Genomic DNA, 27,892 nt, shown 5'->3' with positions numbered 1-27,892 from the left:
TTCACCAGGCTGTCTGAGCATGGGTCAGTGGGTTGTTGCACCAAGTTTCCTCTTGTTGTCTTTGGCTGCTGTGCCTCAGGTGATAGTGGGATGAGGACAATGGAGCATGGTGTGTTTTGAGTGGATGTAAGGATACTCCTCCCTCAGAAGGTTCAGCAGGAAGACCCTGGTCATGCCTGGAGATAACAATCATTGATGTAGGAATGGTCCGCTTCATGCTTGTGTGCTTTCTCCTATATGTGAGATCTGTGAGATCTGCTAGTTTTACTAATCTTGTCTGAGTAAACATTTTTATCTGACAATGCTTTCGTTCCGGTTTGTAAATTTCTGTTGACATTCTGGATTTAATCAGATTTTACAAATACCTGTCCAGAACTATTAATCAATTACATTTCAATGCTATTAAATTCAAATGAATGCAAATTTTAATAGATAATTTAATAATTGCACCACAAATTCTATCTGATCATTTAGAATTGTGTTAATAATTTTGTGCTACAGCATGAAGTAACTCTGAAGTAAAAAAGTACAAACAGCATAATAGAAGTAGGAATAACATGGTCAGCGAGCAGGCACTACACATTTAGGCTATAAATCTAGGAAAACAATGTCTCATGACCGAAACTTGTAAGCTATAGCAGTGAGCTGGATTCATCTAGTTTTATTAGATAATTTGTTTATTTATTCCTAGGCACCTGCTGGATTTATGATGAGCTGCAATGTCATTTAATTTATAATTGAACTATAAATCTTGAAAATGGTAACATTATAACATGCAAATTTTCTCTTTCTCTTTATCTGCAAATACAAATCAACTATGAACGCACCACCTAAACCTGTTTTACACACCTTTATATTCCTAGCAAGCAATCAGCTCAAACTCCTTCTTATATGAGCACAACCACAAAGCATGCTGGGTAAACAGCAGTACCACAGTATGAATGTTTGTTACATTTTCTCAAGAAAATGTGAGTGGTATTGTGGTCAGTTAGGTTGGCAGGTTTTGATATGCATTTCCTAGAGTTTGTAAGATGTTTGGGGTGTCTCCAAGATCTTTTTAGAGTTGCTAAGGCATTTTTAACGCATTGTCATTCAGGCGTAGTGTGTTCTGGTTTAAATATGTCCTCTAAGTAGACACAGGCCGAGGGGTGACCGAGCGGCTCTGATTTCATTTCGCATGACACAGAGACTGCTGCCCTGCCATGTGCTCAGCTCCTGTTCCTCTGTCCTGCCAGGTATATACGTCACGATTCAATGTGCCTTTGGGCACGTAAGAGCTCCACATCCAAAGTCAGAAATTCATTTACAACTCCTAAACAAAGCTCCATGCATGGCACAGATATTCAAAAGATGTAATTTTGGGGTGAATGACTATATATACACAGTACTGTGCAAAAGTCTTAGGCATGTTTATATCCCCCCAATTTTTTTTTTAAGTCAGTTATTTATATCTTTTGCTGTAGTGTGTCAGTAGGAAATATCAGTTTACATTTCCAAACATTCTTTTTGAATGTCTTTTTTAACTGTAATAATCCAGTGAGATTTGTGTATGCACAAGGAGTCTGACAACAGCCGGTATGATCTGATCTCACCATCATCGAGTCCGTCTGTGATTACATGAAGAAACAGAAGAAACTGAGACAGACTAAATCCAGAAGAACTGCGGGAACGTCTCCGAGACGCTTGAAGAAACCTTCGCTTCCTGAAGAACTATATGCGTAAGTGTACCTGGACAAAAGCCGTTTTAAACGCAAAGGGTCGTTACACCATATATTGATTTGAATTAGTTAATAGAAGTTAAATCATAAATAAATTCAATTTGTGATTTTATTTTTGAAAGCATTCTCACTTTACAGCATTTTAACACAAGTGCCAGTACTTTTCACAGTACTGTAGCTTTGCAGGAAGGTTTCTTCAAGCGTCTCAGAGATGTTCCCGCAGTTCTTCTGGATTTATTTTACACAAATCTCACTGGATTATTACAATTAATGGCAAAATTAATGTTTGGAAATGTGAACTGATATTTCCTACTGACACACTACAGCAAAAGATATAAATAACTGACTTAAAACATTTTTTTTATGGGGGGGGGGGGGGGGGGTATTAACATGCCTAGACTTTTGCACAGTACTGTATATATATATATATATATATACACACACACAGTGGGTATGGAAAAGAATCACCCCCCATTAAAATAATCTAATTGTGTTGCTTTGAAGCCTGAAATGAAGACAGTTTTTTTTATAGCTGTATTCATTCAGTGCAAATTATAACATAAAAGTGAAAGATATAACACCAACATGCCAGAAAAAAATAAAATAAAATATAAAAACAGAATCATTGAGTTGGAAAAAGGATTATCCCATTTAGTTGGGGGCCTTAAGCACATAAATAGGTAATTTCGTGCAAATTCATCTAAAAGCGCCAAATTTGGCACAGATGTAGCTCAGGTCATACCGAAATGATTTAGCTAGGGCGCCGGAGCCAGCGACCTTTGGGGCCAAGATGGCGGCCAAATCCAATATGGCCGCCGCCCGAAAAGGGTTCCGGCTTTAACTTTTGAACCACATGAGTTACAAATACAAACTTGATATGTTTTTCAGCTTAATTGATCATGAGAAACACATAGGAATGTTTATATTTATGACCCAGTATATCTGTACCCCTCGATCCTCCAATTCCAATATGGCCACTGTCCAAAAAAGCAGTTTGGGCTGTAGTATGGGGCCTTACACACCATTGTTCGCGCAAATGCATCTACAAGCACCAAATTTGGCGCAGATGTAGCTGAGGGGATACTGAAATGATTTAGCCAGGGCGCCCGAGCCAATGGTCCCTGAGACCAAGATGGCGGCCAAATCCAATATGGCCGCCGCCTGAAAGGGTTTCGGCTATAGCTTTTGAGCCAGATGAGATACAAATACAAACTTGATGTCTATTTTACCTTCTTTGGCCATGGGAAACCCATAGGAATACTTACATTTATGATTGGGTATATCAGGACCCCCCAAATTCCCTAAATTCAATATGGCTGCTGTCCGAAAAACGGTTTTGGCTACAAATTTTGAACCAAATGCGCTACAAATGAGGATGTGGTGTCTATTTTATGTTTATTGACCACAGGAAGTCCATTGGCATATTTATATTTATGCTTGTGTAAGTCTGGAACCTGTATTCTTTTCAAGACTGGTTGAAAATCCTTTTTTTTTACCACAACTTTGAAGGTTATTCTCAATGTTGATTCATTTCCTTATAAAAGTGAAATGGTTTTCAGTTTACCACAGGTGAATACATTTCAAAGTGTAATCATATAAGAAAGAATAAGACAAGTATTATTGCAAGGCAATATTTATATTATATCAAATTGTTAAAATAATAATATAGTCAATTTTTCCAAAACTCTTTTGCTTCCAAAAGGTTTGCTTAGCATAACAAAAAAAAAACAGCAATAAAAAAAAAAAAAACAACAGTCTCTCACATGAATTATCATTTCACTCACAATCACTGGATCTCTCATTGTCTTCACCATCATTGTTTGTACAAGCACCCTCACATGCACATATAGAAGTGCAACGAACTCCGGCTTTACAGCACTTACAGTGCCCTCTACATGCTGTCTTGCAGCCACAGTGGAGGAGAATGGTGCAGGCTTTACTGGCGTCGCCGAGATTAGTCCAGTAAGGTTCCCAAGTCTTGCTCGTAGAGTCCCGATACCATCCCCATTCATTGAACTCTAGGATATCTTGCTGGACAGCGGTTGCCTGATTCCAGTAGAAGCTGGCCTGCAGCAGTGCTCTTTTGATGTGCTGAATCAATGCAGCTTGGGTGGGTGGCAGGTTCTCGAGAGACTTGGTACCATTCGAGAAAAGGTGATGTCTAGCTTCATCTACACGGCTGGAACCACAGCTCTTGCTGTACATGATGACGACCATACGCTCCAGTCTTTGGACATGGACGTCATTGTTGATCTGTTCAGGCTCCAAGGTGAGGGTAACCAGAGATTCTGTGAGATCTGGTGTTGCCTCCCAAGCTACCCATGCACTCTTTTTCCCATGGCACAGGAAGGCTGAGGTTGTGTCACAGCCTGTTAAAGCGTGGAAGAGTGGTAAGGCTAGTGACTTCTGGGGACCAAGATCCTTGCTGATTTCATGAGCAGGAATGTCCCTATAGTTTTTTCCACCTGCAAAGCCGATCCAGAGCTCTGTGAGGCCGAGTGTGTTGAAGAAGCGGATGGCAAGGATGACAACATCGCTGTCGACAGTCTGGACAAATGCCTTTTTATGGCCATTGGCCCCAGCATGTGCAAGATGCAGGATTATTCTAGTGCTTCTGGATGATTACAAGGCTGAAGGGCAGACATGTCATACCCTGGTCTGTTGGAGAGTACAGCATCTTTCTTGGTGGAAAGGAGGAGTTTACCTGACATGTAATGCTTGGTTATCTCTTCACTGATTTATCCAAATAGTTAGATATATAACAATATATCCAGTATATAATGTATATAATAGATATATCCAGTTACGTTTTGGAATTGGAGTTCTCCTATGTACTTTAGTTCTTGATCCGGTTCCTCTGCGTTGGTGAGTTTGTGTTTTGAGGTTCTCCTCTGGATATGTGTCAAACACAATATCCAATCACGTGACAGATTCATAGCTCATGTGTGACCTCACAAACCCAGCAATACTGGTGTTAACGTAGTATGGAATGTTTTTTCAGTAGTTGGCCGGACCATTTGGACCATGAGCTATGAATCTGTCACATGAGCTCATCATGTACAGCAAGACCTGTGGTTCCAGCCGTGTAGATGAAGCTAGACATCACCCTTTCTCGAATGGTACCAAGTCTCTCGAAAACCTGCCACCCACCCAAGCTGCATTGATTCAGCACATCAAAAGAGCACTGCTGAAGGCCAGCTTCTACTGGAATCAGGCAACCGCTGTCCAGCAAGATATCCCAGAGTTTAATGCATGGGGATGGTTTCGGGACTCTACGAGCAAGACTTGGGAACCTTACTGGACTAATCTCGGCGACGCCAGTAAAGCCTGCACCATTCTCCTCCACTGTGGCTGCAAGACAGCATGTAGAGGGCACTGTAAGTGCTGTAAAGCTGGAGTTCGTTGCATTTCTATATGTGCATGTGAGGGTGCTTGTACAAACAATGATGGTGAAGACAATGAGAGATCCGGTGATTGTGAGTGATAATGATAATTCACTGTTTATGTTATTGCTGTTTTTTTGTTATGCTAAGCAAACCTTTAAGAGTTTTGGAAAAATTGACTATATTATTATTTTAATATTGCCTTGCAATAATAATTGTGTCTTATTCTTTCTTATATGATTACACTTTGAAATGTATTCACCTGTGGAAAACTGAAAACCATTTACTTTTATAAGGAAATGAATCAACATTTAGAATAACCTTCAAAGTTGTGGTAAAAAAAAGGATTTTCAACCACAGTCTTGAAAAGAATACAGGTTCCAGACTTACACAAGCATAAATATAAATATGCCAATGGACTTCCTGTGGTCAATAAACATAAAATAGACACCACATCCTCATTTGTAGCGCATTTTGTTCAAAATTTGTAGCCAAAACCGTTTTTCGGACAGCAGCCATATTGAATTTAGGGAATTTGGGGGGTCCTGATATACCCAATCATAAATGTAAGTATTCCTATGGGTTTCCCATGGCCAAAGAAGGTAAAATAGACATCAAGTTTGTATTTGTATCTCATCTGGCTCAAAAGCTATAGCCGAAACCCTTTCAGGCGGCGGCCATATTGGATTTGGCCGCCATCTTGGTCTCAGGGACCATTGGCTCGGGCGCCCTGGCTAAATCATTTCAGTATCCCCTCAGCTACATCTGTGCCAAATTTGGTGCTTGTAGATGCATTTGCGCGAACAATGGTGTGTAAGGCCCCATACTACAGCCCAAACTGCTTTTTTGGACAGTGGCCATATTGGAATTGGAGGATCGAGGGGTACAGATATACTGGGTCATAAATATAAACATTCCTATGTGTTTCTCATGATCAATTAAGCTGAAAAACATATCAAGTTTGTATTTGTAACTCATGTGGTTCAAAAGTTAAAGCCGGAACCCTTTTCGGGCGGCGGCCATATTGGATTTGGCCGCCATCTTGGCCCCGAGGGTCGCTGGCTCCGGCGCCCTAGCTAAATCATTTCAGTATGACCTGAGCTACATCTGTGCCAAATTTGGCGCTTTTAGATGAATTTGCGCGAAAATGTGCTTAAGGCCCCCAACTAATTGTGTCAGTATTTTGTTGAACCACTTTTTGCTCTAATTACAGCCTTTAATCTGTTGGTATATGTCGTATATGGTATACGCACATCTAGACTCTCTTCTTCACAGAACGGCTCAAGTTCAGTTCAATTTGATGGTGACCGTTTGTGGACTTTTTCCAACTCAGTGATTCTGTTCTGTTTTTTTTCTGACATGTTGGTGTTATATCTTTCACTTGGATGTTATAAGTTGAGTAAATACAGCTGGATAAAACAAAAACTGTGTCCGTCTGCGTCTTTATTTCAGGCTGCAAAGCAACAAAACGTGATTGTTTTAAAGCTGGGTGATTCTTTATCATGATATACTTTTTAATGATTGAATCCAGCTTTCTTTTGCAGCACCCCTCTTTCCAGATCAACTGACCTTAGAAAAATAGTGTCAGTAATTTTATTTCATAAAGATGATGACTCATATTTATCCTTAAAACATTCTATTTTCTTTCATAACAATTGCTTGTTTTTTAACAGATTATTTCCATCCAAAGTGACTTACATTATTTGAATTTCCCTAACACTCATCCTGGAGCAAACAGAGCTTATGATCCCAGTGAACGGCACAATCACGGAGTCATTTCATTCACCCTTCATCTCCTGGATCGGTGTGAATTGATCTGGTACACGTGGATTCCACACGCACCAGATGTGGGCCGGATCTGGGCCGACACATGTGTTGTCGCTGTCTGGGTTATGACTGAATGGAGGCAGTGTATAGCGGTGAAGCCTCTTTGCCATCAGTCTAAATGCGACAAGTTTGTTGCACTCATTTTAAAGCCGATGGTATCAAACAGTTGTCCTTCTGAGTTTTATTGCCCAAGAAGTGCTTGTTTTTGTCTCCTCTCACTTTCTCTGGATGTTTACTTGTTAAACCTCATATCCATGGAGGGACTGTCTCACTCAAACCACGGCTGGTTTTAGACTAGACAGGGTGTAGGTGGAAGCGGTCGGGCTGTATAAGTGCAAACAGAGTCTAACCTTGTGGTTACATTCAAGCGGCAGCCCAAAAGAATACAAAACGCTTGCCAGTTCTATTTTAAACATACAAATTCTTCTGACACAAGACCCAACCTACAGACGTAAACAAGACAGAATGCATTTAAAGTGCTTTGAGAATGAACACCAACTTGTTTACTGGACTCGTCTGTTAAATTGTATTTTAATTACACAGTGGGTCTAAAACATGAAACTGCATTGCGTAAATCCCTGTATTTTTGCACATTTAGAATTGAGTGTATCATGAAAAGTTCCTGTTTGTAAACAAGAATGGAGCCAGACCTCATAGTGATTTTATTAAAACGGTGACTAAATTTAATCAACGTTACGTTGTTGAAAGATTATGTCAAACACTCTCTTTACAATAATATCCACTGAGGAATCATGCAAAATAAGACCATGAATGTGTATTGAGTGTAAAAATATCAGTATTGAAGTCATGTTGATTTCAAATGGACATTTGCAGCATAGGTCATGGAATTCTTCCATATTATGTCATGCGTTATTCACGTAGGAAGACTTTTAGTTTTAAATAATGCTTGCCGTATTTTTAGTGCCAGGGTGCAAAGATAAAATAATAGCAATTATTGAACATGTAATTTTGCAATCTGAGTTCAGTTTTGAAAACTTCAAACTTCTTCAGCACATGATAGTGGCAGAAAACTAAAACTGTAGCACAAAACATGTCCTTGAAAATTAGACATTGTGAGCTCCTCTGGCAAAGTCTGTAAGTGCAGCTGTGTTCTGATGGGAGCTGTGGAATCTCACATGGAAGGAGTGCATGTCCACACTACAACAAACAGCAGATGTTTGTCACTGTCAACTCATTCATGATGAGAGAGAGAGAGAGAGAGAGAGAGAGAGAGAGAGAGAGAGAGAGAGAGAGAGAGAGAGAGAGGGTAGATGTCTAAAGAAACACATTGCTTTCAGTTCGCTGAGAGATAGAAACACATCTAGATTTTACAGAAGAATGTATTTAATGAATATCTGGATTTCATATTTGTGTGCAAATGTGCAGTTTGTATTTCACTTCAGTTAACAGATGATCAGTATCTGATAGGAAGGAATAATTATTTGTGTTCAGAGATTTAGTCACCATGAAATCATTATTTTGACAGTTTGTATTTTTATGGAATATTGCATTATTTATTATAAATTATTTTTTGACATAATTTTTATTCATGGGCCCTCATAATCTTGAATCAAAATAACTTCCCCTCTCTCTTGCAGTGACATCTCTTCTCTTCTCTGTTTACTGGCGCCCTTCTTGTTCGACAAGCCGTTTCAAGCCGACTTTAACTTATACACACTTAAATGTTGTACATATGTAATCATTTAGAAATAATAAAGTCAATTAAACTGAAATAACATTAAAAAACTCAAATGTAAGAGAGTTTTGAATCTGTGTAGATTTCAGGAATGAGTTCTCTCAATGAACCTCATTGGATGCTTTATTATCAGTCATATATTCTGGACACTTGCGCTGCTTTTTAGTTGCTATCTTCAATCTCCATTCCAACTCAGGCATTTATTTATTTATAAATAATCTGTTACAGAACAGGGCATTGATTTCATAAACGTACACCAGGACTTAAAGCATGTTTATCAGGCATTTTGAGAGACACAAGAAGTGATAGGGAAAGAATTTATATATCAATATTCTTAAATATCAGGTATTATTATGAAATTGTTGCCAATTATTACTCCCATTATTAGTTATTTTTTCATGTTGCCCCAAGAACACATTAATATGCAATTAGATGAATATAATTGAATGGGATTACCCATTTATTGCCATTTTACCCATATATTGCATAAAATATGTTATCAATTAATTCCTTTGTATCTTTCTTAACATAGTTGAAAATCATCTTCATACAAAGTTTGATAAAAAAAATCCTGAAACCTAAAAATTGATTGGTGAATAAAAAACAAACCCCATTGTTTTTGTCTATACATGTCATTTTTTAACAACTTGCAGAGGACATAGCATAACATATGAAAAAAATATAGGTTTTTTTTTCAAAAATGTTTTCTTTTTTCATTTGTTTCTTATGCTCGAAACAATTTAATGGCATGAAAAAAATAATACAGTAAAAAAAAACTTTTTTTCTGGGTCTCAGGAAGATAAAAAGTTTTAGTCCTATTCCTTAAAATTTAAATAATAAAAATGGTAAGGAAGTACTATTAAAAGTGTTGTACTCTCACCATCATAAGAGAGACTGCGTGACTGCGTGACTGCGTGCTCCTCTCTCTCTCTCTCTCTCTCTCTCTCTCTCTCTCTCTCTCTCTCTCTCTCTCTCTCTCTCAGTTTCAGTCACACAATCTTCTACTCTGCGCACGTGAAGAGGTAAGTGCTTGATTTTGTACTCCAACTTACTTCACGTATCTGACGGTAACTTACACGTGTATTACTTGAGTTACTGTTGTTATAGTTCTCGTTTGAATCCTGTATTTTCAAAAACCGACAGTAAAAAGTCTGCGGTGTTTTTAGGCGCAATTTTCAAGCTCACGCACATGGGTTTACAGCATTGTATTGTTTTAGACTTTTTTTGCGCGGGAGAATTAAAATGTATTAATTTTAGCGCCAATGTATTCACGACACTACATTGGGAATATTCTTAGCGAAACTTTTTGTTTTAGTGGTTGGTTGCCACGTGTGTCGGGCATGATGTATTTGGCGTGGGCATCATTCATAAGTTAGTAGCCTAGCCTGTTCTTGTCTGTTCTGTTGAATATGTTTAGTGTAAGGTGAAATGTAAATTGGTCTGACTGTGACTTGAAATGTACATAGAGCCAAGTGAAATGATGCTATGATGTTTACATGATTCTTTGACAGTTTTTTCAGACGCGCCTTTTGCCGCCATATATAGGCTACAAAGGGAAAACAAGTAGTACAGGATGACGTCATGTCGCTTTGAAGCATCGTCCGAATACCACGTGTGCCAATTTTTATTTATTTATTCTGTTTTAATAATAGCCTAGTTATTGTTATGTGTAAAGAAGAACTGAGATCAGTTGTTCGTTACTGAAGAAACTACAATAGCGTTGTGCTTGTTTCACTTCTATATGACATACAGTAAATATTTGTTACCCTCATGTCACGCATGCTGTTAGTTTTGGGGCCAAGCCCTGAAAGGGCGCGGGCACCTCTTGAAATCTTTGGCGTTCTTATTATTCTTCTGTTTTTTTCTGAAAAGTTATGAAGTTTGGCACACTGATAGAGGACAGTCTGAACTGTCACCATAGCAAATTTGGAGTCTCTAACTCAATCCCTCTAGCGCCACCAACTGTCCAAAGCAGGGACGCAGCTACCCAGTGTCAGAGGGGTATGCAGCAACAATTACCCCCCCCCCATATATATATATATATATATATATATATATATATATATATATATATATATATATATATATATATATATATATATATATATAATTTTTTTTTAAACAGTGTTAACAAATAGTAAACAGTTGCAAATTGGCAAACATTATCATTATAACCAATGCGACATAATGCCTTAAAATGCAAAAGTAAGCCTACAAAGATCCTTTAGAACCCTCTCTGTTAACTATAATGTAGTTTATGTAACAATTAGGGTTGGGCATCGTTTTGATTGTAACAATTCTGATTCCAATTCAGATTCTCATTCTTCCTTTTGATTCCGGTTCTGAACGATTCTCGATTCTGATTATTTGAGTGGTGGAGTTGAAACGCATCACATGCTTATTTCACAGATAAGAGTAACATTTTATTTTGATTTAATGGTTATTTAAAGTTTCACCGGGCTTTTTCAGCCACACTTTAGAGCGCTGCTTACTGTGCTCTCCATGGCTGTAACACAACAAGTGCCTGGACCCTATGCGGAAACCAAAGCTTCCGCGTGTTAAATTTGGAACAGATGATCAGATTCCAATAAAGAAACATCCTACATGTTGCCTTTCACCATCCACTTATTTAGCTGCTTTTGCATCCCTTGACATGCCATCTCCTTTTCCATTTTCCCTCTTTCTTTTTCTATTTTTAGCCCCCGGCAGCTTTTTTGCTTTATCCATATTTTTTGACGACAACTCACTACTCACCTCGCACTACTCGCTCAGCGCTCACGGCGCCCCGCCCACCCGCCCCCATGTCAAAATTCTATGATTGAATCTTATGAGGGTGCCTACTCTAGCCTGTTAGTCCTCTAAAATGTTATATAACATTGAGGAAATTCAGAAATGATTTAGAAACGCACAACAGCAGCTACAGAAAATACCCAAAAAATAATTTCAATTTTTTTTTCAATTTTTTTTACCATCGCTTTGGCGCCCTTATGGTGCTACGTCCCTATGCGCTGCATATAGCGCATACCCACTTTTCATACCCAGCGCCACTGGTTCAAAGTTTCTCTCATGTTTATGTTAATACCTTTTGAACAAAAATCTTGCTTCCTCTGATTACGTGGATCAAGCCGATTCGATTGCACCCTATGACGTAGGGCTGCACGATTAATAGCAATTATTTAATGCGATTATTTTGAAGCGCAGTAGGGCTGTCAAACGATTAATCGTGATTAATCGCATCCAAAATAAAAGTTTGTTTTTACATAATACATGTCTGTGTACGCAGTATAATTATTTTCTATATATAAATACACACACATGCATATATATATTTAAGAAAATGTGTTATTTATATATACAATATTTTTATATAATATAAATTATATATAATATAAATATATATACACAGTATATAGTATACATGCAAATATTTCTTAAATATAAACATGCATGTGTGTTTATTTATATATAGAAAATAATTATACACCATACACACACATGTATTATGTAAAAACAAACTTTTATTTTGGATGCGATTAATCGCGATTAACCGTTTGACAGCCCTAGTGCGCAGCTTGTCAGTGGAGTGCGGCTGACTGGTAGTAAATACTGCCCCATTTGAATGCCAGAGGGCGCTCTCACGCAAACATGCTAAATATGCCCTGCTGCAGAAGTACAATAATGTGCATCAATCCATTAAATCCATCTCGCTGTAGCTGAATAAACAGAAGATTGAAACGCTTGGATTAAAAATGACTTATAAATACACGACTGCCTTATTCTGTGTAAGAAGCACATCATCTCACAGCAGGAGGAGCTCAGCTGTCGTTATGAAGTGAGTTTGGAGTAAATGCATGTTATTAAATGTTGCATGTTATTAAAAAGAGGTTCATAAATGCTTCTCATGTTTTGGAAAGATGTTTGACGCGTATTGTTTTTTTCAAATGCACGTTATAAGTGACTCAAACCCACAGTGCTTTCAGATGGAGCAGCGTTTACAGAGCCGTACATCAATGACAAACTGCGCATAAGCAGCCTTTGCGATTTGAAAATCGTGATAAGCCATCTCGATTTAAGTGCGATTACATGTAAATTGCAATTAATCGTGCAGCCCTACTATGACGTCATTTTCTCTTATGGAAATCTTTCCGCCATTTATAATTTTCAGAAAAACCTACTTTTTCAAACTCCTCCTAGACGGTTGCTCCGATTTTCACGAAAATTGAACCAGATCATCTTCAGACCATGCCAACAAGAATTCAAGTTGATTCGTCGAACCGTTCTCGAATACCGTGCAAACTAATTTTACGTAGCGCTTGTGAAAACAGACTTTAGGCTGTATTGTCCGCAAAGCTTTATCGTATTCAGACAAAACTTGGTACATGTCATCACAAGCATGACCTGAGGCGACATGCTGCGTTTCGGCGCAGCGCCACCTACTGGTCCGGAGATACGAAAAAGGGCTATTTTTGCTTATAACTTCTGAACGACTTGTTCAAAAATCATAAAAGTGGTCTCGTTAGATTCAGGGCATCATGCCGAGTCGACTAATATCTAATTTTTTCATATCAGCCATGTTGGACGTCGGCCATTTTTAATTTTGTACTAAAATACTGTATTTTATGAACACATTCTTTATCGTTACGAAACTCGATATGGGTCATCAATGAGATTCCCTGAAGGAGCCTGAGAAGTTTTGAACCAGCGCCACCTAGTGGTAAAATTTATTTTTCAAATGCTTATATCTCTAGGTGCGGTTGACTTATTTTAACGCAAGTCATCTCCTTAGGTTCCTGAATCCTTGCCGAGTCCAACGACATCAAACATGCTAGCTTTCGCCTTACTGTTTGTGTAGCGTTGTGATTTAGCGCTTAAAAAACATTTGCCAATATCTTCGAAACTGCTAGACAGATCGAGATGAAACCACCGTAGGAAGTTTAGAAACATAGGCCATTGGCTAAATGCTAATACTCAAATTAGCAAATTAAAATTAGTTTAGTTTAGTCAAAAATTTATAGTAAGTGGCAAAAAAATCCAATCAAAGTCGTCCATGGGTCATTTTTTTATGCTCTCATGTCTATAACTCAACAAAATGAGATATTTTCACCAAATTTGACACACACATGAATGGACTCACTCTGAGAACACGATGAAACTGCACCATTTGGTGGCGCTATAATAGAACAAAACAATGACATTGCCATTAATTACAATATAATATCATGATTTTAAATGCTACACTTTACTACAAAAGCATCATCTGTATCTCATTCTCTAATCCTGTGTATTCAAACTGCTGCAATGAAGTGGCATTTGCAAACAAATTATGCGAGTTGACTTTTAAAGACCCATGAAATCAAAATAAGAGATTTGACGTTTGGTCTATGTCAACTCTAACTTTGTGGTCATCTATGAGCTAGTTAATGCTTCTTGGGACTAAAGTTTTGTTGTTCTTTGTGAAATGTAATTTAGCCAATAAAAGATAACTAGTTTTGATTTTGCCACATTTACACACCAGTAGGAAAGGGTTAGTTGTTGATGTTTGGGTCCTGATGGGGAATGTTTAAGATTAAAAGAAAGCACCTGCTTTGACTCAGTTTTAATGACAGTCTTGCTTTCTGTGGTGTTTTGTTGAATTTCCTTCAAGTGTCATGGTGCTGATGCATTTGCTCGTCGTTTGGACAGAAGATGTTCCTGCACTTCTCATGCACTCTCACAGATCTTTAGATGAGATTCATGTGAGCTGTATCATGGATCGAGACAGTGAGCTCTCAGTACTAGGCTATAGCCGGAAAATGTTTTTAATTTAACTCATGTGCCGTGCGTGCATGGCATGCAACTCTGGCCACACTCTCGCACTGTGCAAAAAAAAAAAAGATCAAAATCTAGTTTTGATTTCCTAAGTGGTATTTCAGCTGCCTGATGCATTAAAAAAGGTCAGCACAAGGTAATTCTCTGTAAATATTGTCTGTTTTACCAGTAAGAAAACTTCTCTTTAAAGTCAACCAAATCAAAAATGACCCAGTATAATTTATCAATGCACAATCCTGTTTTTATTGTAAATGATTCTACAGGGTGGGCCATTTATATGGATACACCGTAATAACATGGGAATGGTTGGTGATATTAAAGTCCTGTTTGTGGCACATTAGTATATGTCATGGTCACCACTAGGGCTGGGTATCGTTCAGAATCTTTCGATCCGGTGCCAATTTCGATACCTCAGTTTCGATACCAATTCCTAACGATACTTTTTTCGATACCATAGCCATAATATGTTTTAAAATTAATTTCAACATCAACAAAAATACATTAAACACAAAGCTTTTATTTTCCACCTTAATTGTGAATCAAAACAGTTATCAAAATAAAAAAAATTCTGGTAAAACTGCTCACTCAGTAAGGCCATAATAGCCTACGTTTTCGTTTGAAAATTATATATTTTATTATATATATATATATATATATTTATATATTTATTATAAATATAAAAATCATATATTTTTCTCTCCGTTTTGGCCTTACGTCCACACTAAAAACCATTATGTGACGCATATTGTAGGCCTACCATTATACCAGTATTGTGCCTGTTTTGTGCTATTAACTTTTACACTGTTGCTAACTTATACGGTATTAAAATATTCTACATTGCACACTCTTCATATCAGAGTCCTGCAAAGATGACAGAATTTAGGCTACTCACATGCTGTCCTGCGGCAATACATGAGAGCAGTTGCGTTTTAGACCAACATGGTGGCTGCGTGCGACCTGGACCGCATCAGTGAATGGTGAGATATTTTACTAAATAAAATTATCCTGTCAGAAGAATTGCGCGATAACTTAGGTTTCAGGCATGCGCTGTAAGGTGAATTTGACGTTCTCTTACGAGAGTCCTCTCGTACTGCGTTTTATCAAAACGCTACGGGAAAAGTCTCTTTTCACGAAACACTGAAGCAAAAAATTATCCTTTAATTTTCATATATGTAAAACGCGTTGCGGCAGCAGCAGACAGCTATGGCGAGACGGCTTGCTCGCTCATTGGCTGCTCTGCGGCAACTGCTTAAGCCTATCGAGCGAGGCCTGGGATGACATCAGGCCAAAGAGGGCGCTTCGCGCCCTCCTCGCCACTTCCCGCCGAAACGGGCGTGGCTTACCTCTATAAAAGGAGCTCGAGAAGGCTGACTCACTTGATTTTAATCTCTTAAGCGAAGCGCACGCATCGCTGGATCACGGAAGCAGCGTCGTTGAAGCAAGCACATCAGCGGGACGAGCCCTCGAAGCCGCTGGCCAACGCCGCCTTCTACAGCCGTACCTGCTGCGCTTTCCGACGCCTATATCCTTTCATACTATTGCTTTTCTGTGTGTGTGTGTTCTCTGCAACACTCACCCCTAAAAGAGCTGCGTCTTTTTAAAGATGCCTTCCTGCGGCTCGTGCCGAGCCCCACTCACCGAGGGAGACAAGCACGTCATCTGTGTTTCCTGCCTGGGTGAGGACCATGCAGCGCTCGCGCTCGCTGACGGCGGATGCCCTCACTGCGAGCTTTCGCCGATGGTGACTCTGAGGACTCGCCTGGCATCCTTTTCCAAGCCTGCATTCACCGCCGCGATGCCGCGTCGTAAGAAGCGCCACTCGCAGCGGGTCCCGGAACCCGCTCCAGCCCGACCAAGCTCGCCGGTTCGCCCGCCAGCTTCACCGGCCTCTCTCGAATCACTTCCTGATGCCCAGCGCCCGCAGTCTGCCGCCGCTTAATCAGAGGAAGTCGGTTCAGAGGCCGCGTCGGGGGAGAAGGATTCCTGCTCTCTGCTAGCTTCAGGCAGCGAGGATTGGGCGAGCTTTGAGGATCTCGCTCCTCCTGCCCGCAAGCCCTCAATGAGAGCCAACATAGAGACGGAGCTCATGCGGGTACTCGCGCTGGCCGCGGCGAGCCTCGGCCTCGAGTGGTCTGCACCGGAGCCCCCCTCTCGAACCCGGCTGGATGGTAGCTTCCTCCCTGGTGAGCGCACTTCTCCGGAATCTAAGCCCGCTCCTTTTCTTCCTGAGTTACATGAAGAAGTTGCGAAGGCTTGGAACGCGCCCTACTCTGCGCGGACGCGCTCATCTGTGTCACCCGCATTTTCCTCTCTGGATAATGCCAGTGACCGAGGCTACCTCTCTCTTCCGCCGGTGGAACAGGCGATAGCGACCCACCTTTGCCCGCCCTCTGCTGGACGGCGGACTAAACCGGTGTTGCCTTCCAAAGCCTGCCGCATGACGTCGACGCTGCTCGCGCGAATCTTCTCCGCCGCTGGGCAGGCCGCGTCATCGCTACACACCATGGCTACGCTGCAGATTTACCAGGGTGATCTCCTCCGTAAGCTGGACGAGATGGGACCTGACGCTATCTGCATCGCGGATTTAAGGAGCGCTTCAGATCTCACGCTCCGAGCTACTAAAGCCGCCGCACAAGCCATGGGACGGTGTATGGCTTCCGCCACTGTCGCTGAGAGGCACTTATGGCTGACGCTCACGGAGATGGCCGATTCCGAGCGCACTGCGTTTCTCGATGCCCCGCTGTCTTCCACCGGCCTTTTTGGTTCTTCTCTCTCCGAGTTCGTGGAGAGATTTACCGAGGCCCAGAAAGCGTCTCAAGCCTTCAAGCACTTCCTGCCGAAGCGCTCCGGTTCTGCAGCGGTTCGTGACAAACGGAGTCCGCGGAGCTCTCAGCCTCAGCCCCCGCCTTCGGCCGCCTCTTCGCAGCAGCCACAACAGCGCAGCTCGAGGCCCCGCTCTCGGTCCAGCGCCCGGCGCCCCTCTTCGCGCGGGCCGCGATCGAGGGTTGTGGTAAAACCGGAAGTGCCGAAGAAGTCCTAGCAAGCCTGGGAAAGCGCAGGTGTGTGAGTCCCGTTGCGGCCGGCCTCCCACCCAAGCGCCCCGCTGTTTCAGTCCCAAGGTTCGCGACTGTTCCAGTGTTTTCTGCAGAGAGCAAGCCTGCACTGCCGCCCGCTTGCCTGCACACAAAAGCCGTTCTCACGGCTACCCAGATAAATCTCAAAAAGAGTGTATTTTCTGGTGTCCCGGCCACGGCCGATGGTGCTATAAATGTAGTCTCGATGCCCACTCCTCAGTGCCCATCACTACACATAAGCACAGCCCTACACGTAGGGCCCGCGCACATAAAATCGACTCAGGTCGGTTGCGCTTCCAGCATAGTGAGAGTGCCCACTTCCCAGTGCCCACGAACACTATGTCTAACACATCACAGGCTCTCTGTAAAAACGAGATCTGTGAGCGCGCGCTCTGCTCAGGCAGACGCCGCGCCCAAAGCAGTAAATGTGCCCGCTCCCAGCCCACATCTACTCGCTCACATGGGTCCTATGAGACTTTCTCAGTCCTCCCTCACTCAGCTAAGCACTGTAGTAAGGTCGAGGACGAGCGTCTCGCCCGCTGTATTAAGCGCGCGCCCCGCCTCAAATGCCACAGGCATAACGCCTATGTTTGTATCCCCCGAAGCGCCTCTGTCGCACGGCGATTAGAGCGCGCTCCGTATCCAGCCCCTAGCCAGCCATGCAGAAGCATGGGCAGCGCTCCCAGGGGTTTCGGACTGGGTGCTAGGCATTATAAAGAGAGGCTTCTCGCTACAGTTTTGTCGACGCCCTCCCCGCTTCATAGCGCGCGTCGAAACTACGGTCTCGTCGGAAGTAGCTCACCTACTTCGAGCCGAAATATCAAAACTGATAAGCAAAGGGGCGATAGAGCGCGTTCCCCCAGCTCTAAGCGAAGGGGGACTGTACAGCAGATACTTTCTAGTCCCCAAAAAGGACGGCGGTATCAGACCCATACTGGATCTAAGACGGTTGAACAGAGTATTGGTGAAACGCAGTTTCAAAATGCTCACAACCAGCAAAATTCTCGCGCATGTTCGCCGAGAAGACTGGTTCATGTCAATAGATCTGAAGGACGCGTATTTTCAAATACAAATAGCGTCACACCACAGGCGATACTTGAGATTCGCCTTCGAGGGTCAGACATACCAGTATACAGTCCTGCCATTCGGCTTGTCCCTAGCACCCCGTACATTTACGAAATGCATGGACGCAGCGCTCGCTCCTCTCAGACTCAGAGGCATGCGAGTGCTGAACTATTTGGACGACTGGTTGATCCTAGCTCAATCACGATCACAGCTCGTGGAGCACAGAACCATTTTACTCGATCACCTCGAGAATCTTGGTATCACAGTCAACTGGACAAAGAGTTCATTGAACCCCAGTCAAACGATTTTGTTTCTGGGCGTCGTTCTGGACTCACAGTCTATGACAGCGCGGCTGTCACCACAGCGCGTGTTGATCATTCAGCGCGCGGCGAGGTCTTTCCGCCGCGGCGCTGTCACCCCGCTCAGGAAGTTTCAAAAGATGCTGGGTCTCATGGCTTCAGCATCGTCAGTTCTCCGGATGGGCTTGCTCCGCATGCGCCCGCTGCAGTTCTGGTTGAAAACGCGGGTACCGCGCAGAGCGTGGGCGACCGGTCGATTACGCCTCAAGGTCGATCAGAGCTGTGTTTCAGCCCTGGCGCCTTGGACGGGGGACGACTGGTACCAATCAGGTGTAAGCCTGGGGACTTCCTCGAGAGTGAGGATGGTGTCGACAGACGCATCCACCTCGGGATGGGGAGCTCTGCTCGAGGGCAGACCGTTCTTCGGCCTGTGGTCGGAACGAGAAAAGCTCCTACACATAAACTGCCTAGAAATGCTGGCAGTGCACAACGCGATGACGCGTTTTTGTCCCCACATCAAGGACGAACACGTCATAGTCCGTTCGGACAATATGGCTGTGGTGTCCTACATAAATCGCCAGGGCGGTCTGAAATCCATATCCCTGTACAGGCTGGCGAAACGCCTCCTATTATGGGCTCAGCACAACTTACGCTCGCTGAGAGCAGTGCATGTACCTGGGCTTCAGAATGTGGGCCCAGACAGACTGTCCAGGAACAATGTTCCCCCGGGCGAATGGTCTCTACACCCACAAACAGTCCGGCTGTTGTGGGAGAGATTCGGCAGAGCGGAGATGGACCTTTTCGCGTCCCGCGAAAACGCGCACTGCCCCGCGTTCTTTTCAAAAACCGACAGCGCGCTGTCCCGGAGGTGGCCGCGCTGCCCGTTATACGCTTTTCCCCCCGTCTCCCTCCTGCCACAGGTGCTGGAACGGGTCAGGGAGACGAAATGCCCAGTCCTGCTTGTAGCTCCGTTCTGGGAGAACCAGATATGGTTCCCAGTTCTGATGCAGTTGGCAGATATCGCTCCATGGCCACTGCCGTTGAGGAGAGATCTCCTCTCGCAGGCCGGGGGCTCGATTTGGCACCCACACCCGGAACTGTGGTCCCTTCATGTGTGGGTGCTCAACGGATACCCGTTGGTCTCACAGAGGGAGTCGTGAATACCATCACTCAGGCTAGAGCACCGTCGACACGGCGGCTTTATGCTTCGAAGTGGTCGGTTTTCTCCGGCTGGTGTACAGCTCGGAGCATTTCACCCCTCGAATGTGAGGTAACGGAGGTTCTCTCCTTCCTACAAGAGCTGTTGGATAAGGGCAGATCCCCTTCCACGCTCAAAGTGTATGTGGCGGCTATTTCAGCGTTCTTTGGTTCAACGCTGGGTCAGTCGCTGGGAAGGAATGATTTAGTCATCCGCTTCCTCAGGGGAGCTAGGAGACTGAATCCGCCCAGACCTCCTTCAGTTCCTTTGTGGGACCTTTCTACGGTCCTAGCGGCCATGAAAGGTGCCCCTTTCGAGCCTATCCAGTCTATTAGCCTCAAACATTTGTCTTTCAAAACAGTGTTTTTGATGGCTCTCCCTTCAGTGAAGCGCATAGGCGACCTGCACGCGCTCTCTGTGAGCCCGGCGTGCTTGGAGTTTGGTCCTAATGACTCTAAAGTCATACTCAAACCTAAGCATGGCTATGTGCCGAAATCCCTCAACACGCCTTTTCGGGCTCAGGTCATATCCCTGGCTGCCCTGCCGGCATCGAGTGAGGAAGGGGACTCGAGTTTTCTTTGCCCTGTTAGGGCTTTAAGAGCTTATATGTCCCGCTCTGCTGTCTTCAGACAGACAGAGCAGCTCTTTGTCTCGTTCAGCGGACGTTCCAAAGGAATGGCTGTTTCGAAACAAAGTCTATCCAGATGGATAGTTGATGCCATAGCGCTGGCTTATACTGCCAAGGGCATTCCATGCCCGTTGGGAGTCAGAGCGCACTCTACGAGAAGCGTTGCTTCTTCGTGGGCTTGGTCCAGCGGGATTTCCCTACAGGATATATGTACGGCGGCAGGCTGGGCCTCGCCGTCTACATTTATCAGGTTTTATAACCTAGAGGTTCCCGCCTTGCAGGCTAAGCTTTTGTCGGTGTAATCTGTTCGGCCGTCTAGTCAGACCGCTGAAACTCATGCGCTATGCGCTACCGACTCTCTTGGGCAGAACTGTGTAAGACCCACATTTTCCGCATTAGTTCAGGTTCCCTACCCTGTCTATGTGATGATTATACTTGCGTCTGTGGACATGTTTATTCTACGACGCTAAAGTTTAGGGAATTAAGGCTCTCACCCTTATTCCCTGACTCTGTGTGAGTCAATCTGGTGATTATGCTCTGTATGCCTGAAAAAGCTTCCGGTGATCAGTGTTTTTTTATCCCAGCACGCACGGCGTTTTGCAAGGGGTTCCCGTAGCGTTTTGATAAAACGCAGTACGAGAGGACTCTCGTAAGAGAACGTACTCTGTTACTAACGTAACCTCGGTTCTCTCTAGAAGAGGGAACGAGTACTGCGTTCTCTGCCGTGCGTACGGTTCACTCTGGTTCGCTTCGGCGATCAAAATCAAGTGAGTCAGCCTTCTCGAGCTCCTTTTATAGAGGTAAGCCACGCCCGTTTCGGCGGGAAGTGGCGAGGAGGGCGCGAAGCGCCCTCATTGGCCTGATGTCATCCCAGGCCTCGCTCGATAGGCTTAAGCAGTTGCCGCAGAGCAGCCAATGAGCGAGCAAGCCGTCTCGCCATAGCTGTCTGCTGCTGCCGCAACGCGTTTTACATATATGAAAATTAAAGGATAATTTTTTGCTTCAGTGTTTCGTGAAGAGACTTTTCCCGTAGCGTTTTGATAAAACGCAGTACTCGTTCCCTCTTCTAGAGAGAACCGAGGTTACGTTAGTAACCGAGTACGTTTCTCAAAAGTTTTTCATCCACACTGAAACGTCCGAAAACGCTAGTGTGGACGGAGAGCGTTTATAAATGAAAACGCCATTTTCAAATGTATCCGGATTAATGTAGACGTCGCCAAACATTAATAAAATGACTGCCTGTCAGTCAGTCAGTCGGTCATCAGGGCAGAGAAACCACCATTGTGGCTGCTTGTCTAGTAGTCGAAGAGGAAGTGTAACGTCAACAGCACCGTGACCGCTTTCGGCTCATATCGCAGCAAACGCTGTCTGCGTGAAGTTTTAAAAAAAATGTTACCACACTTGAGACCAACCGTGACTCTCTGTGACTTCAACAAAACTGCAACAGTTTGATCCGTCCGCACCTCTCCGTGTGTGTGTGGGTCGGAGCTCCGCTCTTTGTCAATATAGGCTACAGAGAGGACAGATAAGCTTGCGTGCTCAGATGCTTTTGGAACCGAAATTTGGCACCGAAAAATAAAGAATTTTTCGATACTCATAGGATCGAAATATTTTTTTCGATACCATAAAAGTATCGACGTTCGGTACCCAGCCCTAGTCACCACCCATCTTGAGGAGTTTGCCCCCTCACATATACTAATGTGCCACACTGCCACAAACAGGACTTTAATATCACCAACCATTCCCATGTTATTACAGTGTATCCATATAAATGGCCCACCCTGTACATTATTCCAAACGGAAAAAAAATGTAGTTGTCTTTCTAAACTTAAATCATATTGCATTAACCCTTACATGGCTTTCCTTTTCTTCTGACAACACAAAAAACACTTCCAAACCTTCACCTCCAACCACCTGTGTTCACAATCCAATAACGTCCTGGGGCCGGTTTCACAAAGATAGACTTTGACTATGGCTTAGATATAGTAGATAGTCAGACTTCAGATAGACATCTAAATCAGACCGTTGCACAAAGCACTTAAGACTCTGACTATCTTAAGTAGGACTACACTGCAATGCATTCTGGGTAAAATAAGACACTTTTCAAAACAAAAAACATGGCGGATCGAGTAAGTGCATTCAACTGCTCAGTGTAGTTTACCCCAGCGGAAAACGTGTTTGTTGGAGGAGTATAACAGTTACAAGGACATTTTACTTGGGAAAATTAGCGGAGAATGTAGTAACAAGAAGAAATGTTTAATTTGGAAAAAGATTGCTACGACAGTTAACAGCGTTAATCCAACCGTTGAGCAGAGCGTTAAAGACGTACAGAAAATATATAAAAACATGGTACAAGATGCCAAAAAAGAAATATTTAAGAGGAAATATTCCCTTCTCATAGCTCTCTCCATAACGTCGTCAGCAAACCACAAATTATGAGCCATTTTCTCTTTTCTTTTGGCTGTAGGTAACAGAGTCTTAGACCTAAGTTAGCCTGGGGGTAAGGTGTCTAATTTTTTTGGTCTAAATTAAGTCAGTCTTCATTTTTGTGAAACAGTCTAATTTGTATTAGACTAGTCTATGAACAAATTTTAGACTTGTCTAACACTAATGGACCGGTCTAAAATAGCTTTGTGAAACCGGCCCCTGTACTTTTATTATCATTGAATATCCTGTCTAACTCAGAAATGCATCATATTAAGGAAGTAAAGTGGGTCGTGAAAGTTGTTTAAAGCAAACTAGAGCTGTGGATTTCAAGAGATTGGAGTGGTTTTATAGAGTTCTGCTTTTGCAGGAAACATGGCACAAATAAGCCAGCATGTGTTTATTTCAATTGCACTTAGTCAAACTCATGTCTTTCTTGCTTTCATAATAAATTCCTTGCGGATGAGAATATAGGGTGAATTAAATGGCCTTATGCCTTAGCCAATAGGAACTTTCTGACTCCTGAATGTTATGCAGAAGAGAAAGCAGGCCTGCCGTCCAGCTGCCTTGAGGCGATTTGAAATGAGTTAGGGAAAATAAATGTAATCGTGGTCTGCTGTTTTTCTGTGACCGCCTTAAACCCATGAGTTTCTTATTGTTTGGCACAGCCAGGTTTTACAAAGAGGCTTTGATTAAGATTATGCATTTTTATGGTGCTCATAGTAACAATTGTGAAATTTTTCCAGGTCTTGGTTGAGGAACTGGGAACGGTTTCTTATTCTCAACTTAGAATTGTTCAAATAAAAACAAATGAACAATTGCAGCACAATTATATACAATAGAATAAAGAGACAAATAAAATAAACATGGCTTTAAGTTTTTTTAGGTGAGTCTAACAGTATTCAGGTTAGAAATACTGCACAAATGAAAGTAATCAGATGTAAAATAACACTGGATAGTTTTCATTGTAAAAATTAAATACGGATTAATGCTTATAATTAAAGTTACAAAACAAGATCAGCGAGTGATTTTCTCTTTGTCATTTGTTCTTTGATTAACATGAAAGACAGCGGTAGGTTTATTAGGCTGCTGTCACTTTAAGAGCTTATGCACGGATCCAATATAGAGACAAAGCGCAACGCGTCATAATCTGAAGACCACGCCCACCCAGGGGGAAAACAAACCAACCGTCTCCATTGACCTTGCATTGCGAGAGGCTGCCTCCTTGTCATTTCTTGCTTCTAACAAAAGACAGAAAAATGCCTAAAAGCTGATGTGTGACAAGGTGTACAGCAAACAAGCTAAGGAACCCAGAAATAAATTTTCATAAGCTGTCGACCCCAAAAAACGAGCGTTTGAGGACATAAAAGTGGATACAGGCTGGAACAAATGGGTAAATTGTGGGATCCTGACACTCAGTATGCACTAAAAATACACTACGTGTGCAGTAAGTTAAACATTTGGTCACTGGTGAGTCAAATATCCAAATGTCTGTTTTATATATTATCTTACAGAAATATAAACTATCCTGTGTTGCCGATTACGGTCTCCTCCAGCAGGCGTACGTTAGTTCTCAGAGTAATGAGACACGTGACGCTCTGTCTCAACTGCCTGTATCCACTTTTATGTCCTAAACACTCGTTTTTGGGGGTCGACAGCTTATGAAAACTTATTTCTGGGTTCCTTAGCTTGTTTGCTGTACACCTTGTCACACAGCAGCTTTTAGGCATTTTTCTGTCTCTTGTTAGAAGCAAGAAATGACAAGGAGGCAGCCTCTCGCAATGCAAAGTCAATGGGGACGGTTGGTTTGTTTTCCCCCTGGGTGTGGGCGTGGCCTAAATGCGCTCTGTCTCTATACTGTTAAACGCACAATATGCGTTTTCTCTCAAATATTACTGATACACTATAACTGAATACTCATCAAGATTTTGAAATCATTTTCTATGTTTTTGACCGTCTAATTGCAATAAGCCACAAAAACTAAGTCAATTTAGTGCTCTCGATCTGTTTGAGGCGGCTTTATGGGAGCACCAGTATATAGATCAGTGGTGCGCACGCTTTTGGTGAGAGCTCAAGAGTCAAAACCTGCGGGAATTACTGAAATTATGCGCAATACAAGCACTATTCAACCGGAGTGTATGAGATGAGTGAGTGACAGGAGGCGGGGTGTGTGTCAGCTCGCCGTCGGAGAGAAGATAGAGAGAACGTGCAGCTGGTATCGGTGTATCAATACTGCAGAAAAGGAGTATTACTGTTTCGGGTATTTCAGTATCGATATGTTTGAAAACACTATCAGCCTCCTACGTTTATCCTACACATGTTGTTAAAAAGAAAGCATCTGTATTGCAAACCCCTCCATGTTGCTCTGTTGTTGTTGTTTTTGGTGTATACCTACCAATGCCATTGCCATATGCAACCAATGCAGATGTTCTAGAAAACGAAAGAGCACCATGGGACACACAAATCGGATCTGGGGTGCGTTTCCCAAAAGCATCGTTAGCCAACTTTGGTCGCGAGTTCCATTAAACTCTATTGGCAACGACGGAACTAGTTTTGACCATAGTTGGCTTTGGGAAACGCACCCCTGAATGGTTGCAAAACACAATGTGGACAGTCAATAATTTTACAAATACACAAACAATCAGATTTGGACTGTCAGTGTGAATGAAGCCTTGGAGGATTGATTGACCCAAACCTTTCATTGCTTCCTTAATGGTACTGAAAGAATTGTGATGAGAAAGGATCATTAAGTGGAATTGGAATCTGCACCAGAATGATTAAATTCTGATTTCCATCCATATTCATATTCATATTCATATTATAGTCTTCTTATTCTTGTGTTGTGAAGCTATACGGCTAGAATTGGTTCACAGTGCCTCTTGACTTAAACACAAATCTGCTCCGAGCTTATTCTTGGATGCATTGCTGATGTTCTCAGGTTTCAGGCCCCTTGCTGAAGCTGAACCTCTCAACACCCCAACTGACAGACTATTTCAGGACACTGGGTTTCCCAATGCTGCCTTGCACGCAGCACGATTTTATTCACGCTGCTAGGCAGCCTGGACACCATGGACCAGATTTTCCCCTCAAAAAGGGAACCAATCACAGAACGGGGAGGGAGCAGCAAGACTATGACGACGTCAATGCAACACACCGAAGCAGTTTGTTTATATAGATCCAACATGGCATCAGACGCGAAGTTACCTTTCGATGCCGCCTTAGATAGTGTTCTAAGAACGCAAGTTTATTTCGTCGTCTTCCTCGTCGAATTTTCTGTCGCTTTACATACGTCATCTGGTATAATTGAAACGATTGGCTATGAGCTACGTACAGGCGCATTTGATAGACATTCGTATCGCCCAATAAACGGCTCTGGGCATTCGTAAACCCCGCCTCAAATACGAGAAAATTAACATATGGTTCCCAGACCACGTCTCAATGAGAAAGAGGTCTGACGTTAGCCAGTTTAGGACCCTGCAGCTTCGTTGTGAAATATTGCGCCTCTGAGGGACCTTTTAGAAGCACAGTCCCAGGAAGCAAAGTCAGAGGACCGTCCGGAAAAACCTGCCAAAGGGCTTTTTCAGGACGGGAGGTGAACCAAATCACCTGAGTGATTGTAGGCTGCTGGGATTAATTTGTGGAGTGCGGCTGACTGTGACTGTGTACCTTGGCTCATGTAGAAATGGGAGATTTGGATGATATCTTTCAGATTTGGCCCATGAGCTGATCTGGGAGTGATTGTACATTGTAAATTAGAGACGTTATTGAGAAAGACTTGTAAGAAAAAATGTAAGAACTGGATGTTAATTGTTGGCATATAAGATATTTCAACAATTATACAGGCTTTTAATAAATAAAGATTGATGACTTTCAAATATTGCTATACATATGAAAATAATTACACTAGACTTAAAAAACACTTCAATAAAATGACATGGTTTAAAATGCATATACTTTCAATATATTTCAGGTTCGATACGATTTTTTTAAAGTAAAATATTACTTATATTCAGCAAGGGTGCATTAAATTGATCAAAAGGGTCAGTATGATTATTTATTTCAAATTAATGAACTTTGTAATGGTTTCCACAAACACAGCAGCACAACTATTTTTCAACATTGAAAATAATCAGAAATGTTTCTTGAGCAGCAAATCATCATTAGAATGATTTCTGAAGGATCATGTGACACTGAAGACTGGAGTAATGATGCTGAAAATTCAGCTTTGATCACAGGAATAAATTACAGCTTAAAATATATTAACATAGAAAACAGTTATTTTAAATTGTAAAAATATTTAACAATATTACTGTTTTTACTGTATTTTTCATTAAATAAATGCAGCTTTGGTGAGCATAAGATTGAAAAAATCTTCTGGAAACCCAAAACTTCTAAATGGTAGTGTGCACACATGTACAATAATTTTTAATATATGCAAGCTTGCAAAACACTTTTTTGTTTAATGCACTTCATCAATAACCAGGTTTATTGTAATTCTGAGACTAGTGTTATCACACCATGTCGTGTTGGCATGCCTGTGTATACAGTGCTAATCTGTCCATTCCTGGAGTTCCACAGACTCTCTCACGCCTGCCAACCTTAGGGCAGATAAGTCCGGTCAAGGTGGATATGCTTTGTTTGGTTTCAGCCGTTATCAACTAACCATGGCATTTATTGCTTCAACTAAATTAATGGTCCTGTTTATACCCTTTTAACTTTGAAGTAAAATATTGAGTTTCTACAGCTGAATGTCAGAGGTCATCTTGACCTGG

The 27,892-nt window shown here is 42.3% G+C and overlaps 1 protein-coding gene across 2 annotated transcripts in view; it reads left to right on the top strand.

Annotated features, from left to right (window-relative positions):
- Positions 1–27,892, top strand: part of slc29a1a (solute carrier family 29 member 1a) — a 55,650-nt gene that overhangs the window by 12,764 nt on the left and 14,994 nt on the right. The window contains exon 1 of one of the 2 annotated variants that reach the window (XM_081350812.1): positions 9,583–9,646. The exons of the other annotated variant lie outside the window; for it this stretch is intronic. The gene's annotated coding sequence lies outside the window, so the exon portion shown is untranslated. Of the gene's footprint in view, positions 1–9,582; positions 9,647–27,892 lie in introns of those variants that run through there. 2 annotated transcript variants of the gene reach the window in all.

Source organism: Scardinius erythrophthalmus (genome assembly GCF_964197995.2).
Source record: "Scardinius erythrophthalmus genome assembly, chromosome: 21".
In the NCBI taxonomy this organism is placed as follows: domain Eukaryota; kingdom Metazoa; phylum Chordata; class Actinopteri; order Cypriniformes; family Leuciscidae; genus Scardinius; species Scardinius erythrophthalmus.
Note: the sequence above shows the minus strand (reverse complement) of the source record. Positions and strands in the feature narration are given on the sequence as shown.